The 12,812-nt window shown below is 57.0% G+C and overlaps 1 protein-coding gene and 1 long non-coding RNA gene across 11 annotated transcripts in view; both read left to right on the top strand.

Moving 5' to 3' along the window:
• Positions 1–12,812, top strand: part of MPRIP (myosin phosphatase Rho interacting protein) — a 119,238-nt gene that overhangs the window by 1,798 nt on the left and 104,628 nt on the right. The window lies entirely within an intron of this gene.
• On the top strand, positions 566–4,221 carry LOC138846332 (uncharacterized). Its single transcript, XR_016223710.1, has 3 exons — positions 566–2,289; positions 2,455–2,828; positions 3,210–4,221. It is a non-coding gene; the product is annotated as an uncharacterized LOC138846332 (long non-coding RNA).

The following is a 12,812-nucleotide window of genomic DNA, read 5'->3' on the forward strand; positions in this document are numbered from 1 at the left end:
ACGGGTGAATTAGGTATTCACACCTCATGGGGCTGTTTGGTTCTTAAAGCTTTAGGTCAGCTGTAGTGGAATCTGCCTGTGTGAGTAGAATCTGTTAAAGATAATAATAAAAGAACAATCTGTTGCTTACTAATTGGATTCAGGGGGGAGGCAGTTTTAAAATACCGTATGTCAAAGTTGAACTGTGGGTTTTGAAACAGGCCCGAAGACTTCCAGGGCCCGGCTGGGATGGCAGTTTTTGAAATAATGAGTGGGGTTATTTGTGCTGGGAGAGATTAGCCCCGGCCTTCTACCTCCTGGGAGCTTTCAGGAAGAAACTGCTCTTGGAAAGAGAGAGGAAGGAGACCCAGGGCCGCTGCCAGCAGCCTGCGCGCTGCTGCTCCCTGCATCCGGCCCTCCCCCAGCCTCTCTCTCTCTCTCTCTCTCTCTCTCTCTCTCTCTCTCTCTCTCTCATCGCTCTGCCTGCATTAGGGAACCTCAGCCAATTGGTTCCCATCAGCCCCCCCACCCCAGCCCCTGCTTCCTGCCGCCCCTCCCCACCCTGTGCTTATTTCAGAGCGTCCAAGCTGGAAGATAGATCAGTCGTGGCCGGTCCAGGCCACCCCTCTCTAATAGGCCAGGACGCCAGTCCCAGGCAGCGAGGGAGCTGTTGCTGCTGGGATGTCGTGTTCCCGGGGGCAGGCGCTTCTCTGAACGTTCCGACCGGACTTTGACGGCTTCAGCAGTGGGGCTTGCTTGCTGGCTTTTGCCCCCTGCCCCCCTCCCCCCCAGAAGGACAGACGCCTCTTCCAGGGACTGCACTGTGGTTGGGAGATGTGGAAGGGACTCGGAGGCCAGCTACCGTAACCACTTCCTTCTGTCGGTGGGAAGGCACCACCCCCGCCCCCTTGGGATGGGAAGCCACTTGCTCAGCGCTGGACGCAGTCAGGATTCTGAAGCCACCGTTCTCTGCCCTTAACTCCTGTCCAGGGTCTCCAGTGGCTGTGCCGTGAGCATGTCGTGACAGTCGTGTCAAGGGTGGCTGTGTTGTAGGAGTTCCCTGCCACTGGAATTCGCAGTGACCTGGGATCAGTGATTAGAGACAGGTTTTGTTTTTGTTTTTGTTTTTTGTTTTTTTATTGATTGCCTCTCTAACTCTGCCTTTCAAATCAGAGAGAGAGAGGGAGAGGTCTTCCATCTGCTGGTTCACTCCCCAGATGGCAGCAATGGCCGGAGCTGGGCCAATCTGAAGCCAGGAGCTTCTTCCAGGTCTCCCACTTGGGTGCAGGGTTCCAAGCACTTGGGCCATCTTCTGCTTTCCTAGGCCACAGCAGGGAGCTGGATCAGAAGTGGAGCAGCCAGGACTCGAACCAGCGCCCATATGGGATGCCAGTGCTGCGGGCGCCGGCCCCTGGTGACAGTTCTTTGTGGCCTGTCCTGTGCTCCAGTCTCTTCGCAGGGTGGCGTTGTCCCTCAGTCCCGCTCTGCATTTCTCTACGTTGGACTGAAATAACACGGTTCAGCCCGTTTTCAGCCTGTGTGCGTCTGGGTTTGCTCTGCAGGGCTTTTTCTTCTGCGCGACATGGCCTTAGAGCTCTTTCCGTGGTGTGGACGTTGTGCGTGTTGGATCTTTCAGGATGGTCCTGTGGGTTAACCCGAGCACCAAGATCGCGGATGGGCTTTGCTCTAATAAACAGGGAATGCCTCGACGAACAGCTTTATAAATGCTTTTGGGTGTGCGTGCGTGCGTGCACAAATGCAAGTATTTCTCTGGGGCAGATACCTAAAAATAGAAAGGCTGGGTTGACAGCAAGCACATTACATTTTTTTTTTAACAGATACCACCAAATTGCCTTCCAAAAAAGGCTGCGTCGTGACATTTCCAGGACTGGATGCTATCAGATGATTTAATTCTTTAATAATTTCCCTAATGGCCGGGGAGGTTAAGGTTCTTTTTATAGTTCTTACTGAGTGTTTTCGTTTCTCCCGTGGATCGCCTGTGTGCCTTGCTTGCCGGTTTTTCTATTGTGTGCCGCCCTCCCCGTTGATTTTTGTGCGTGTTCTAGGTCAGGGTCCACAAACTTCCCGTGCCCAGGGCCAGGTGGGATGTATTTTAGTCCTTGCAGGCCACCTGGTCTCCGTGGCAACGGCGCACCTGTCAGAGGCTGCTGAAGACAGTGGGGATGGAGATGGCTGTGACCTGGTAAACTTTATGTACAAACACAGGCAGCTGGCAGGACAGGGCCCGGGAGCCCTAGTTTGTGGAGCCCGCTATAGGCGCTAAGTCTGACACCTGTCATATTTTTGCAGGTGAGTCTCTGTTTTCCTTTATAGTTCAAATCTCATGTAAGAAGGCCTTCTTTCCAGGATTTCTAAAATAGCGTCTAATACTTTCTCCATTATTTACTAGGATTATGCTTACTTAGCTTTTTAATTGGTCAGAATTTGTTTCTTTTTTTTTTTTTTATTTGAAAGGCAGAGTTACAGAGAGGAAAAGGCAGAGAGAGAGAGACGTCTTCCATCTGCTGGTTCATTTCCCAAATGGCTGCAATGGCTGGAACTGGGCTGATCTGAAGCCAGGAGCTTCTTCCAGATTTCCCATGTGGTTCAGGGGCTGAAGGGCTTGGGCCGTCTTCCACTACTTTCCCAGGTGCATTAGCAGGGAGCTGGATCGGAAGCGGAGCAGCCAGGACTTGAATTGGCGCCCGTATGGGATGCTGGCATCGAATGTGGCAAATTTACCGGCTATGCCACAGTGCTGGCCCCATTGTTACTTGGAGAATTCTTGGCTTAAGTTGGAAGATCTAGAAGCTGTCGACGTGGCCCAGGTCCTCTCTGCGTCAGTGCTGGTGAGGATGCAGGGTGTGTTGTTGGGGGTCAGAGGGGGGTGTTGAGGAAGCCGGGTGGCAGAGGCTGAGAATGATAGCCTGGAGTAGACTTGGGCCCGCGGAGGGGGTGCCAATGACCTGGTCAGCTTGTGCCTGTGGGGGCGGGGACCCGAGTAGGACTGGGGCAGGAGTCCATCTGTGGAAGCATTGCTGGTCGTGGGATGAATGCAGTCCTGGGGGGTGGGGGGGAGAGCTATAAGGAGTCCGAGGTCAAAGGGCTGGCGGGGGTGGGGAGCCTGTGGGGGCGGCACACAGCGGTGGGAGAGGCAGGTCTTGGGCTGTGGGTGTCTGCTTCAGGTCCGTGCCCAGCCTCGGCTTACCTGACTGCGCGTCTCTGTGCAGGGACCACTGTGCTCCAGCTCCATTCAAGTTGTGCGTCTACACCCGTTTGCTGTGGGACCTTCTTCTGGCCTCGCTTTCTCACTGTGATCTCTGCCCTGGCTCTCAGTCCTGGTCTGATTCTGCCCTTGCTGGGCCTCAGGGCAGGAGTCCTGGAGAGGGGGCCGTGCTGGCACTGGGCCTCAGTGAAGCCCTTCTGGTTTCCTTTGTTCCTGTGACCCTCGGGAGGGCCAGGGCACTGCACTTGGTTACTTAACGCTGATCTCGGACGCAGCAGGGAGTGTTCACGCCTGGCTCTTTGAGAAGATTTGGAACTTGGGTGTGTCAGAGGCCCCAGACACACAGGCTCACATCCCAGGATGGCCAAGAAGCGCACGCAAGCGCACAGTCACCAGGGCAGTGCACGGGGAAGCCGCAGCGCGGTGCTACTTCACGCCCACTGAGGTGTCTAGGATTCAGGAAGGCAGGAAGGGGTCGGAACCCTTGGTGTTGCTGGGGAGAGTGCGATGGTGTGGGCCATACGGGAGAGTTTGGCAGCTCCCCAATAGTGAAGCAGAGTCACCCGTGAGCCAGCAGTTCCACGCCGAGGAAGATGCCTGGGAGAGCAGAAGAAAGCCCCAGACAGTTCTGTACGCACGGCTCTGAGGGCGCCATGAGCAGAGGCCAGCAGAGGAACGGAGGTGGCGTGTGTGGGAGACACACTCCCGTCGACATGGGCGCCCCTGGAGGACACAGCGTGAGCGGGAGGGCTGGTGCAGCCCACCTAGCGACCGGCCTTGCGGGCGGACAGAGCCACGCCTCACACAGCAGTGGGTGCGGGGCTGGGGGCAGTGAGGAGGAGTGACTGTTGATGGGCCGGGGTTCTATTTTGGGGGTGATGAAGTGTTCTGGAACTGAATAGAAGCGCCGGTTGCGCAACATGGTGCAGTTTACAAAACGCCACCGGATCGCTCACTTCAAAACAGGTTCCTCTGATGTTCTGTGAATTCTAGCTTAATAAAAACAAACGAAAGAATGTGCAAGAATCAGACATACGTACACCATCCAGACCCGTCCTCTGCTCCTCGTGCCACACGGAGTAAATATCTGATCCTAGCCCAGTGGTTGGGAAATTGTTTCTTTCCTTGTTTCCTGTTGTTGTTGTAAGATGTATTTATTTATTTGAAAATCAGAGTTACACAGAGAAAGGAAGAGAAGGTGAAAGACACATCTTCCATTCGCTGGTTCACTCCCCAGATGGTTGCAACAGCTGGAGCTGGGCCAGACTGAAGCCAGGAGCAAGGAGCTTCTTCCAGGTCTCCCATGCGGGTGCAGAGGCCCAGGGACTTGGACCATCCTCCGCTGCTTTCCCAGGCGCATCAGCAGGGAGCTGGATCGGAAGTGGAGCAGCCGGGACTTGAACAACAGCTATAAGGGACGCCAGCGCTGCAGGCAGAGGCTTAACCTGCTGCGCCACAGCACTGGCCCCGGGAAATTGTTTCTTGAAGGGCCAGATCGTAAATACAGGTATTTTAGGTTTTGCAAGCCAGTAGGCAAACTTGAGATGTTTAGGTAGTTGCTGACGCAACCATTGAAAAATGTCAGAGCCATTCTTGGTATTCAAGTCTTTAGAAAGTAGGTGGTGGCTAGATTGGACAAACAGGGCAGAGCTTGCCGGGGGCTGAGATGGGCCAGCCCCAGCCAGTGAACTGTGGCAGAAGCCACATAGGAAGGCGTACACGATTTTAAATTCTGGAGGTGGCCACATTAACTGGTGATTATCCCTGGCCTACCCTGCCGTATCGACTACCGTCATCTCACACGGGGAGGCTGGCTGCCTGGCTGCGGCATCCTTGTGCACACACAGTGTTTGGACGTGTTCACAAGGCCCCGTGCAGCACTCTGATAACGTGTGTACCCTGTGTGACAGTCCCATCAGGGTGACTGGTGTTTCGGCTCCTCAGCGGGCATGGATCATTCCTGTGTGGTAACCTCGGCTGTCTCCTTACTTTGAAGTCACGGCTGCTGTCCCCGAGCTCAGTAGTCGCACCTGGCCTGGGCCCGTGACCCTGGAGACCCTCCCTCCCTCTGGAGATGCGGGTGGAGATGGCCAGTGGTGTGGAGGGTTCCAGTAGTGCTCCTGGTTGAAGCCCTCCCCACCCCCCACCTCCCTTGATGTTTTTGGGTCAACTCGCAGGGGTCCTCTCTCGGGTCCCCCTGCCTCTGCTCACTCTTGGTGTTTGGTAGCTCTCTTTGATCTCCACCCCATCCATAGGCCTGACCCTGGGGAGTGAGAGGGAGCCTGGGGGGCAGCTGGTGGGGCCCCCTCAGGTGCATTCTTGCTCCTGTGCTGTGCCGAGGCTTGGTTTTCCCTTGGGTGCTGAACTGCTGGTCGGCCTTTTCCTCCAGTGGTTTCCATGCTGCACAGAAGGACTCCAGTCCACAGCTTGTGCCCACTTCTGGCAGGCGACCCGGGGAGGCGTAAGAGCAGTGGGCCTCTGGGAGGGCCCTGAGATCTTAGGCGTAGAACACCTGAGTCATCCCCGAGCTGCCGGGTCGTCCTGAGTGAGAAGAGGAACTCCTGGCTGCTGGACATGGGCTGCCATGGGGGTGGTGACGGCCCGGGAGCCGTGGGAGGCTTGTCGGGGGCTCGCCGGGAGCATCTGACTTGAGAAGACAGGCTCTTGAGGCCTGGGAAGCTGGCTTTCTTTCGTGAAATCCCGGAGCCTTTACTCGGAGGAATCTCAACTCAGAAAAGCGGAAGGCTCCTGTATGGCTGTGGTGCCTCCCACCTGCGAGGGCCCCCCCTCACTGGGTCATCTCTGGGGGCCACTGGGGCAGGCTTGAATCTGTCCTAGATTCTGCATTTGAGGCGGTCTGGCGGCTGCCCTGGAAGGGGAGCCTTGCTGCCCTGTGACATTGTCACGGCCCCTTGGGGGCCAGAGCCTGGGGGTGGTTTGCTGGCATTTCGTCCCTGGAGGCTGGAACTGGAATCTTCCAGACCACTCGCTGCCTTTCTCAGGCAAGGTCATCCTAGTTCACATGAAACCACAGCCTAGTGGCTGCCTGGAGCCTGTAACCCTTCCCACTCCTTCTTCCCTGGGGGCCCGGCGTGGCGGCTGCACGCTGCTGGGGACCGTGGTTTGCAGAGGGAGTCCGAGTGGATGTGCCTGCCCCTCGCCTCTGAGCTTCCCCACGGAGTCAGCCGTGAGACCCGTGGTCTCACACAGGCCTCGGCTTCAGCAGGGGCCGTGGTCCAGTCTTGGTTCCATGGGGCTGAACTTGTTCTTCCCTGCCCTCGGGAAGACTTGGTGCTGTTCTTGTTTGGCTTCTTGCAGAGTAAGTCTTGGCTGTGGGCCCTGCCCCCACTTGACAGCAGGTGAGCGGCTGAGACCCTGAGAGGTTCCCGGAAGGCCAGCGGGGGTTTTCCGGAGTCCTGCTTGGCCGCCCTGGCGCTGACAGGTGCCAGCCTTGGCTATCAGGAGCAGGACCTTGCCCTGATTGGATTTCTTACTTCCAGGGTGTGTGATGGGGTGGGTGTGGTGCGCGTGTGGTGCATGTGGGCGTGTGGGAGTGCTGCAGGGCGTCGTACAGGTCCTTGCGCAGGTCTCCACCCCTCCTCAGCCCCGGGGTGCCTGCCCTCTGGCCTGTGGCAGAAACCACACCTTTGGCACAGCCCTGCACAGGAAGCACTATTTTTTCCCCTGAACGAGGAATTCAGATTCAGGAAATAGCTGTGTCCTTGACCTCTGTGGGTTTTGAAGCACTGGCTTAACACCCGTGAGAATCCACGGTGCGCTTTTCCGCGTGCGGTTTCTGACCTCCACCTGGTCCTCGCACAGCTAAACGGGCCAGGGGAAGGGGGAGCAGCCGCCGGGCGCACCGCGGCTGTGCAGGGAAAGAGGCCAGGTCTCCCGAGTCTCCCGGTGCCACGCCCAGAAACCTCCCCAGCAGGACTGGGCGAGCCGCCTGGGGCACGGGAGTTCAGGGCCCAGTGGGGCCAGGGCGGCCGCGTGACTTCCGTGTGGGGCTGGGCCGTGACCTAGAAATCTGACTGCCTCACTTATTTCCTCATGCAGGTGAGGGGCTGGACGGTGGGCGTTCCTCGGGCTCCCAGCCTCTGCCAGGCTGCCCTCCCCGGGCTGGCTGAGCCCATGACTTAGAGTTTCGGGTCTGCCCTCAGCAGAAAGCTGGGGGTTATGGTAACACGGCATCCTTGGCACCTGGGGAGGATGATGGGAGATGCTGAGTAGCCCTGAGGGATGGGCAACCAGGCCTGTGTCTGTAGACGGGTGTACGCAGTGGGCCTTCAGTGAATGGGGTCTGCTTTGCAAGCACTGGCCCTGCAGAGTGGAGCTGCACGTGGGGCACAGGCCCTGCCCGAGGCCCCTCTCACTCGCAGCACATGGATGGTCTGCTCCATCCTGGATTCCTGGCTTGGACAGGTGCTGTACAGTGGCTCGAGCGGATCATGGTGTGTTCCAGCCGGAGGGAGATCTCGGCCCCCACACTTGAGGAGTTGTGGATGAGGAAGCGGGCCAGGAGGGCCCTGCTTTCCCTCAGGCCTTTGCCCCCATCACTCCCACAGAGCAGGACCCCACACAGAAGCCAGGCTGCCTGCTTTGCCTCCGAGCCACCCGGCAGCTTCCTCCCGGGGGCCTGCAAAGGACTGGGAGGCCCGCGGTTGGTTGGTTTGCGTGGGTTTGAGCTCCAGAACACATGAGTGTGCAAACTGAACTGGTGTTCGGGATTTCTAGGGAGAAGAAGTAGAGGGAGTTTTGGAAGTCACTCTTCAAGGCAGTGGGTGCCTTGCTGCTGGCGAGGTGGGAGGGGGATGGGAGGAGCCGTGCTGGACCCGCTGGCCTCCTTGGGGCAGCTGCACGGCTGCCTTGCAGGTGTCTGGAAAGACAGCCTCTTCCTGGGGCCTGCAGGGAGCAGCCCAGAGCCACAGCTGGGCTGGGTGGGCAAGAGATTGGGCTGGACAGCGAGGTCCTCTGGTCACTGGTGCTGAGTCGGACCCCTTGCAGTAGGTGGGCCCTCTGGCCTCTCCATCCACCTACCCCGCTGCAGCCTTTACAGAGGAGTGGCTTTTCAAGGAGTGCCCTCCTAGGGAGTGGCACCCCTGCCGAGGGCACCTCTTTTCAGAGCTGTGACTGACAGGTGTCCTGGGGAAGATGGAGCCACTGCCTCCATCCTCTGTCCCCCTGCCCCATGAGTTCCGGAGTCCTCTGCCTGGGGTGGGGGTTTCCTGTGCCAATAAGGCTGGGACACTTGCCGTGCCTGTGGGGGACTTGCTCAGTTCCAGGCCCCTCGGAACTCCTAGGTCCACAGCAGCCTTGAGGGCAGACACAAGGCAGGAGGCTGGGCGGGGGGGGGGGGGGGGGGCAGTGCTGCAGTGCCAGAGCCAGGCGGAAACCCAGACACCTGAGTCAAGGCCTCCTTATCCTGTTCCCTGCACCGACTGGGCGGGCCCTCTGGATGCTTGCCCTGTGTCACGTGGCCCGCGCCTGTCCCCGAGCAGGGCAGGACTGCCCTGGCTTAGCCTTCCTGTCCCCTTCCTCCTGCCTGGCCCACTCCCTGCTACCTGCCCCCTAATGGGAAGGGCGGCCTCTCCCGGCCTGCGAGTGACTTCCTGCAAAGCCGTTGCCCACAGATCGGCCCCGCGCGCTTGCCAGCATTCCTCCCTTGCCCACGATGGCGTCATGTTCCAAACATCCCGGGGCATGGGCGCCTTGTCAGACCAAACAGGGAAGCAGCTTTTAGAAAAGCCACCTCCTCCCCTAGCCCTGGGGGTCCAGGGAGGAGCCCAGGGCAGGGGCTGGGCTTATTGGGTGGGGGCTGGGGGGTGGGCAGGAGGACTTGAGAGTTCCATGGCAGCTGTGCAGCCAGCCGGGGTGGGCTTTTTTCTTTTTCTTCCTGAGGTGCAATTCACATGACGTAAAGCCGGTCATTGTAGCAAGCCTACAGTTCTGCAGTTAGCACAGCCGCCGGCGCTTCTGGGTGAGGATGGTTGCCTCATCCCAGGAGAGCGTCTCCCGGTGCTCAGCCACCGCTCCCTCCTGTGACCCTGCCCCCATTCGGAGCATGTCATCACAGCGGAGCCACACAGCGCCTTCTTCACCTGGTAGCTCCAATGGGAATCGTGTTCCCGTTTATGAGTTAGCATCCCGTCACGTGGCCGTCCCGCAGCTGCCTGGTTCTCGGTTATGTGGCCAAGTGGGCCATTCCCGTTCTTAGGCTGTCTTGAGCAGTGCTGCTGTGAACACCATGTCCGGCTTTGCCTGAAGACCTGCTGCCTTTGCTTTGGGTAGGGACCCGGGGTGGCTGGTGCACTGCGCCAGGGCTGGCTGCGAGAACTTTGCGATCTGCACTGCCCTGTTGGGTGGGAGAGTGCAGGGGCTGGGGACCCCATATCGAGCAGCCCACAGCCCTGTCCTCACCTGGATGAGCCCAGGATGGAAATCTGGGGTCTGGGTCACCCCTTGGGGGTTGTTAGCACTGGGGCCATGCTGTGTGCAGCTGTGGCCCGATCTCTCCCGTGTCAGTCGAAGGGTCGCAGAGCTATGAGGGAGGCGGCGGGCCAAGCCTTAGATCTTGCGTGGGCGTGGAAGGCCGACTGCCTACGGAGCCGAGGTGGTGGGGAGCCGCTGGTGAGGGCCCCACTGCGCCTGACGGACAGGGGGTCCAGAGGGTCTTGGGACAAGGCCTTCCCTGTCCTGTTGGCTGCTGTCTTACCAGCTTCCCAACACTGTCTCTTTGCCCCTGGAAACTTAACCTGGAGCTGCACCTCTGTAACTGGGAAGGTACCCCTGCTAAAGGGCAGCAGGAGGCCCGGCTCTGCCCCCGGGCCACCCTGCTCCCTGCCCTGCAGCAGTGTGAAAAACACCGATTTACGGTTTATGCTGTTTGCATCTGTGCTCTCAGTGGGCTGAAATGCGTAGTTTATCTTAAAAGAATACAAGTAGCATGGATCCGCACGTCATCTAGTATAAATTAAATCATAAAAAGAATGTTCATGAATCTGCAACCTAACTTGAGAAAGCCGACTTTGGTGGTCCTGTTGGCGCGGCCCAGAGTCTCCTCAGATTGGCGTGTCTTCTCCCAGAGGTCACCCACCCTGTACGGCTCTCAGAGGCCAAAGCTGAAGCCAGGCGAGCGCCCAACATTGCACAGTGGAATGGTCACAGTCCCCTGCTCTGTCTTCCTTGACACCCCCTGCTGTGGTTGGGGGCGGGGCTAGGGGAAATAGATCCTCTGGTACAAGGGTGCCTTGTGTTTGTGGGGGTCCAGGGCGGGGCTACCTGGCGTGGCGAGCAGGTGCAGCTCTTCCCGCAGGCCTTCTCTTCCCAGGTGGAGGAAGCTTTGCTGTGTGCCTGTGTGCCGGTGTGCCAGAGCCTGTTTCTTGTCCAGGCCGCCAGCCGGAGCAAATCTGGGGTAGGGTGAGCCTTTTAAGGCAGTGCCGGCGGTGGAGGGGACGCTGACCAGAAGGCAGGAGAGCACTGTAAAGGCACACTTGGGTCCCGGCTCAGGAGCTGGAAAGGGCAGGTCTGTGGCTGCTGCGAGAGCGGAGCTGTGCTAGGGAGGGGGAGCGGGCGGGGGGTCGTGGTCCTCGGACTTTTTGGTCCCTTGATTTTGGAGGCCCTTGGAGGACCTTTGTTTATGCGAGTTACCCATTGGTATTCATTGAATCGCAAATTAAAGCTGAGAAACTTGAAGGTATGAGTGAATTCACTTGAAGGGTAACGGTACACTGTTCCATATTCACATCAGTAACATGTATTCTGAAAATTAACTGTTCAAACAACAGCTTAGCAGAGAACATCCATGTTTTACCTTTCTTTAAACTCCGATCCCTCAGACAAGTGCTTGGTTAAGACAACGCTTGGGGTGCCCGCATCCCGTGTTGAAGTGCCTGGGTTGGAGACCCGGCTCTGCTTCTGATTCCAGCTTCCTGGTTAGGCACACCCTGGAAGACAGCAGGCGATGGCTCAAGTAATTGGGTCCCTACTGCCCACATGGGAAACCTGAATTGAGTTCTTGGCTCTTGGTTTTGACCCCAGCCTAGTCTCAGCTGTTGTGGGCATTTGAAGAGTGAACAAGTAGATAGGAACTTAGTCTTTCTATCTCTTTGTCTCTCAAATAAAAAATGTTTTTTTAAAGGATTTATTTATTTATTTGAGAGAGTTACAGAGAGGGAGAGACAGAGAGAGAGGTCTTTATCCACTGGTTTACTCCCCAGATGGCTGCAACATCAAGGGCTGGGCCAATCTGAAGCCAGGAGCTTCTTCTGGGTCTCCCACATAGGTGCAGGGTCCCAAGCAGCTGGACCATCTTCCACTGCCTTTGCAGGCCATTAGCAGGGCTGGATTGGAAGAGAAGTAGCCCGGACTTGAACCGGTGCCCATATGGGATGCCAGTGCCACAGGCAGAGGCTTAACCTGTTACGCCACAGTGCTGGCCCCAAGTAAAATTTTTTTAGAAAGACATAGGAAGTCTGAGCATTTCTTTTAAAATATTTTGTTTATTTATTTATTTGAGAGGTAGAGTTACAATGAGAGGGAGAGACAGAGAGAAAGGTCTTCCTTCTGTTGGTTCACTCCCCAGATGGCTACAATGGCCGGAGCTGTGCCAATTCAAAGCCAAACCAGGTGCTTCTTCTCGGTCTCCTCTGTGAGTGCAGGGACCCAAGCACTTGGGCCATTTACCACTGCTTTCCCAGGCCATAGTAGAGAGCTGGATTGGAAGAGGGGCAGCTGGGACTAGAACCCGCACCCTTATGGGATGCCGGTGGAGGATTAACTTACTGCACCACGGAGCCGGCCCCCTGAGTATTTTTTTAAAGATTTTATTTATTTATTTATTTGAGAGGTAAAGTTAGAGAAAGAGAGAAAGGTCTTCTTTCCGTTGGTTCACTCCCCAGATGGCCGCAACAGCTGGAGCTGCACTGATCGGAAGCCAGGAGCCAGGAGCTTCTTCCGAGTCTCCCGTGAGGGTGCAGGGGCTCAAGCACTTGGGACATCTTCTACTGCTTTCCCAGGCCATAGCAGAGAGCTGGATTGGAAAAGGAGCCACTGGGAGCCATGGGATGCTGGTGCCACAGGCTAAGGATTAACCTACTGTGCCACAGCGCTGGCCCCCTGAGTATTTCTCTTAAAGATGTATTTTATTTATTTGAAAGACAAAGTTACAGAGAGAGGTAAAGACAGAGGTCTTCTCTCCATTACTTCACTCCCCAAATGGCTGTGACAGCCCAAAGCCAGGAGCCAGGAACTCCATCCAGGTCTCCTACATGGGTGGCAGGAACCCAAGCACTTGGACCATCTTCCACTGCTCTCCCAGGCACATTGGCAAGGAGCTGGATGGGAAGTGGAGCAGCCGGGACTCAAACTGATGCTCGCATGGGATGCCAGTGGAACTGGTGGCAGCTTAACCCATTGTACCGCAATGCTGGCCCCGTGTTTTTAATTATTTTTTAAAGATTTGTTTATTAAAGAGGCAGAGAGAGAGAGAGAGAGAAAGAGAAGTCTTCCATCTGCTGGTTTACTCTCTAGATGGCCACAATGGTCGAAGCTGCGCCGAACCTGCGCCGAACCGAAGCCAGGAGCTTCTTCCGAGTCTCCCACATGG

Source organism: Oryctolagus cuniculus, chromosome 17 (genome assembly GCF_051225735.1).
Source record: "Oryctolagus cuniculus isolate XC-2025 breed Fujian yellow rabbit chromosome 17, ASM5122573v1, whole genome shotgun sequence".
NCBI classification, from domain to species: Eukaryota; Metazoa; Chordata; class Mammalia; order Lagomorpha; family Leporidae; genus Oryctolagus; species Oryctolagus cuniculus.